The sequence below is a fragment of the Mus pahari genome, chromosome 18 (assembly GCF_900095145.1).
Source record: "Mus pahari chromosome 18, PAHARI_EIJ_v1.1, whole genome shotgun sequence".
Lineage (NCBI taxonomy): Eukaryota > Metazoa > Chordata > Mammalia > Rodentia > Muridae > Mus > Mus pahari.
In genome coordinates this window covers 1098808-1104178 of record NC_034607.1, presented here as the reverse complement: position 1 = coordinate 1104178, position 5371 = coordinate 1098808, and the positions used below count along the sequence as shown (strand labels likewise).

General features: G+C 41.1%; 1 non-coding gene across 1 annotated transcript; it reads left to right on the top strand.

Annotated features, from left to right (window-relative positions):
- The first annotated feature begins 2377 nt into the window (after positions 1-2377).
- LOC115062559 lies at positions 2378-2438 on the top strand. Its single transcript, XR_003842497.1, has one exon. It is a non-coding gene; the product is annotated as a U7 small nuclear RNA (small nuclear RNA).
- The last annotated feature ends 2933 nt before the right edge of the window (positions 2439-5371 follow it).

Below are 5371 nucleotides of genomic sequence, written 5' to 3'. Positions count from 1 at the left end.
TTCCACCTTTTGTGCCAGAGATTAAGACAAAGAAATCGCTTAAGAAATCCCTTTCAATGTTAAGGGATACAAACTATCAAAATACAAAATAAGAACAAGCAAATTAAACTGTGACTTGTGATACAAATTAGTAAACCTGTAGGCGTGACTTTAAAGGATTATTTTAGCATAGGCACTAAGCCTCCACAGTAATATAAGTATCTAGGTGCTTAAAGAGAAAATGTTGCTGTGATAGTGAAGAGAAAACAGGAGGGAGAGAAGGGGAAATGTTACCAATTGCAACATCAGCCCTGAGTCTAGACTAAGTTTTCTCCTGTAGTTATCCTGCTTCTCTTGTTCTGTTTTGTTTGTTTGTTTGTTTGTTTGTTTGAGGTAAGGTCTCCCTACATAGCCATGGCTGTCCTGGAACTCACTATGTAGACCAGGATGGCCTTGAACTCATAGAGATTTGCCTCTATCTGCCTTACAAGTGCTCAGATTAAAGATGTGTACCACCATGCTCAGCTGCTATTTTAAGATAACAATAAATGTAGGTTTGTTGCTGGCTTAGGGTGAGGGTGGATAAGAAATCATATATTTGGTGACAAGAAGTACCCAGAGAGGACTAAAGGCTTTGATAAAGTCAATTCACAGGAACAAGATAGGACACTGGCTCTCCCTTGCTTGCATGGGCTGAAAATTCTGGCCACAGGATATGATAGTTAAGGTTACATCTAAAGTTTAAACTTACTATGCTTGAGAGACCAAAAACAAAACAAAACAAAATGTTCCTAACATATAAGCCCGTAGCTTGTGAAGGCTGTATTCGAGCAACTAACTTCCTGTTTTCCCAGACCTTGAAGACTATTCTTAAATTGATGGATCTTGTAAAACTTGCTGTTCTTGCAAGACAGACAGTCATAAGAATAACTGCATCTCTGTGATCATAATCAAACTTGCTTACTATGCTCACAAAGACAATTGCAGGACTCAAAATTGTGTTTACCTTTATAAGCCCTGGGCTGATACGGCTAGCTAGGTACTTCATGTTGGGAATTGCAGTCATAGGATCAGATACATGGTGCCAGTATCCAAATAAAAACCTCCTCTTATTAAACTTTTTTCATGGTCATGGTGAACCTGTGAATAACCCCAAGGAGGTCAAGCCCACAACAAGAGGGACCAAGGCTGAGCCCTTCTTTCAGTAGGAGATGGAGAAGGGATTGGTCAGAGCCAAAATTTTCAAAGCTGTGCGTTTTCAATCAAGCACTATTCCAGATGCCTACCCCACGCATTCACCATTTCCTAGCCTCTGACCTATTCAGGGGTCCTTCCGTAGTCAGTGGAGGCATCAGACTATCAAAGGATGTACACACTGACCTAAATATGACCATTTCTGGAGTCAAGATGGAATGCAATATTCTGAATCACCACCTGTGCTGAGTCCAGTATGACCGTGTAAGGGATAGTATGACAAGGTTTCCTGCCCTGGAGCAGAGCCAACAGTATATGGGCCTCCACAAGTATTGATGGTTGCTATGGGCATAAGGGTTGTTTGTATAAAAATGTACATATTTTCACATTCTTCACTCAAGCAATGCCCTCTCTGCCAAGGTGAACCCAGAAGTAGCTGAGGGTGTGGCTAATGTTTCCGCACACAGAACACTGTGACCTTCAGGACAACCCTTAAGGCTGTGGGAAAGAACTCTGAAAGCATGAGTTTAAAAATATGTAATTTCTCAAATATAAGGATGCAATATGAATTGTACAAGGAGTTCACAGATCTAAAGGAACAGAGGCAACTGGCCATGAGCCAGTTTGTCAGAAAGATGCTAAGGAAGGAGATAAAGGGATTTAGGAAGTGGTGATTGAAAGGCAAGATCACATCCAGCTAAGATTGGTTTATGCTTACTAAGGTGTGTAGATTCCTGAGTTCAAGGTCAGTTTGGGACAGAGCTAATTTAGGACCAGGCATAGTTGGAATAGTAAATTGAAGGTGGGGGTGTCCAACCCAGCTATCTGATTGTCTATGTTTGTGCTTGCTGCCTCTTCCTAAGAGTCAAGAGTTTAAGGTCATGGAATGCTGATTCATGAAATGGTCAAGAGGAAACCTGAAATAAATGATTAAACCAATAAGTAAATAAAAACTGGGCTTTTGGTGTACATGAGATGAGTTAGCAGGGGGCAACAGCATTTTTTTTTAGAATTTTTTCTAGCAAAAGCAGGGCCATCTGGAGATCTATGGAACATGAACATGGCTTTTTAAGAAATTTTCATAGCTCTTTTAGAACTTTTTCTAACAGGGTTTCTGACCTTTAGAAATCTCAAGAATTACTTAGAGAGCTGTCACAGGTTGTTAGAAACTTTCCTTGCAGCTCTCCAGAGAAGGCTGTCTGAAGAGTGCACACAGCTCTTTTAGAATTTTTTTCTGGCTTTCTGATTTTGGTTGGAAAACCCAAGAATTACTTTTAGAACTTTTCTAACAGGATTTCTGAGTTGGTTGAAAGATCCCAAAATTTTTTATAGCAGCTGTTCTAACTTTGGTCAGAAAACCCATGAGTTATCCAGAGACCTTCTAGAATTTTTACTAGCAGAGAGAGCTGTCTCAACCAGAGAGAGCTGCATCAAGCAGAAAGCTAATTATCACAACCAGAGTTTTTATAGAATAGAAAAAAAGTAGAACAGAGAGAGAGAGAGAGAGAGAGAGAGAGAGAGAGAGAGAGAGAGAGAAAAAAAGAATTAAACTCGAATTTTATTTGAAAATCCCTTGTTTACTCTTTTTTTTAGAGCTTTATTGTAGAAAGGCAGAGGAAAAGAGAGAAAGTAGAAAAGAGAGAGAGAGAGAGAGAGAGAGAGAGAGAGAGAGAGAGAGAGAGAGAGAGAGAGCAGTCTGAAAAGCTGTTAGATCAGGCTACAACGCCAATATCTACCTGCAGAGAGCTGTCTAGGAAGTCACCTTGAGCAGAACATGGGGTGTCCACTTGCACTCACAATTTGACGTAAGTTGTTTGTTTTGTCATTCTCACATACCCCTTCTCTCAGAACCCTTCTCCACGCTGAGGCTGCTCCTTAGCACTTCTGCTACAGGGGCTTCTCACTGGGCAGTTCATTCAACCTGGAAACAGCATTTTTAGTTAATAATATCAGATAAGGACTTTCCTCCACCTTAACTGAATAAAACAAGCTGCCCTCATCCTTAACTAAATGTAACTGGAACATCAGGTTTCAAGCAACTGCCTCTCCTAACACTTTTCCTCCCAGAGTAACCCTGAACCAGTCACTTGCAAATACATACAAAATAAAAATGTATTTTAAATTTTTTAATGATTTATTTATTTTATTTTAGGTTGCATTGCTGTTTTACCTGTGTGTATGTTTGTGAGAGTGTCAGACCACTGGAACTGGAGTTACAGTCAGTTTTGAGCTGCCATCTGGGTGCTGAATTTGAAGTTGGGTCCTCTACAAAAGCAGTGAGTAATTTCTGAGCCACCTCTCCAGTCTCATAATTTAAAATTTTAAAGCACATGTTTGTACGACAGATGCTTGTTCCAGGATGTTCTTTGGTGTGTGTTCTAACATTTCTAAATGCATTGCTCTCTGTTGCCTCGCAGATGGGATTTGAAGAACAGTACAGACATGCTAAAGAATAGTTGAATTTACAGACTTTAACTGGGATTAGGATGACCATCAACATATGAAGTACCAATTTATGATTTTTCAATGATAACGTGGTGGGAAAGAATATATGCTCAGGAGAAATGATCTTTTATTGTATACAGTACCAATGACCTCAACTGTCAAGCACCTATTCAGAAATATAGAAACTGGTATTTAACCATGTATTGAAGCACATGTGTATAGGACTAACTATCAGGGAGCCCAGGCAGGATGGTCGGGAACATATGGCAGAGCTGGACTACAGTCAGGCCTACGGCAAGGAAGAAAGCAAACTTATTATACTCTAACATAGCCAATGAATTAAAAGATATTCAAGGCACAATATAAGGCTAGTATATGATCTGACCTGATGTAACATCAGGGTAAGTGATCTGACACACATGAAAAGCCATTCAGACTTCAACATGGTATTTGCACTTCTACCCACCCAAACCAGTTCCCTATCTGCTCCAGTTTCTGATGATAGGTCCCGAGTCATCGGCCAATTGGGGGTACTGGGGTTGGCAAATTGCTCAAGTGGACCTCTACAGATGCCCTGCCTTAGCAGCTGTCCTTACTGGGATCCTCTGAGCGCTGCTGGGTAACTCTTAGTGGCCAACCCTCTGTTTATGACTGCACAGGTCATGGACAGCTGAAGAGAATCAGGGGGCAACCCAGAAACAGGAAATGGTAGGTATTTGGGTTGAATGTCAGAGATACCAAAGAGCACCAAAAAATACCAAAGAGTATCATTTTGAGCGTCCTTGACAACCCACCTGCCCAAGGCTGCAGAGCCCTGGGCTCCGTGTTTTATTGCTGTAAAGAGTCACCGCGACTATGGCAACTCTGATAAAACAAAACATTGAATTGGAGCTGGCTTACAGTTCAGAGGTTTTGTCCATTATAATGGGGGGGGGGGCGAATCACAGCACTATGCAAGAAGACATGGTGCTGAAGAGGACCTGCGAGTTCTTTATCTCAATTAGCAGACAGCAGAAAGAGAGAATGACACTGAGCCTGGCTTGGGTTTCTGAAACCCCCAGTGGCATACTTCTTTCAACAAGGCCTCACTTACTCGAACAAGGCCACACCTCTCAATAGAGTCACTCCCTATGAGCCTATTGGGGCCATCTTCATTCAAACTATCACAAGATAGGATCACTAATCCACTCTCTCATCCACCCATACTGTTTTAGACATATACCTCAAAGTAAAATCTCTCAGCAAGTTTGTGTCAGAATGACTACCCCAACACACACACACACACACACACACACACACACACACACAAATGTACACATAATTAAAAATATAACTTTGTTTTCTTATGTATGTATAGTCCTTTTTTATTTATTTACTTGTTTGTTTGTTTGTTTGTTTATAGTTTTAAAGACAAACTTCCTCTGTAAAACAGAACCGTGGCTATGCTGGAACTTGCATTGTAGACCAGGCTGCCCTAAATTCATAGAGATCTGCCAGCCTCTGCCTCCCAAGTGCTGATATTAAAGGCATGTGCTACCACACTGGCTACACTTTGTTTTCTGTTCATTTCTAGAGTTCACTCATAACTTTTTTCCATGAGCACTGTACTTGCTGGTTTTGTGTCAACTTGACACAAGCTGGAGTTATCACAGAGAAAGGAGCTTCAGGTAAGTTAATGCCCCAAAAGATCCAGCTGTAAGGCATTTTCTCAATTAGGGATCAAGGAGGCAGGGAGGGCCCCTTGAGGGTGATA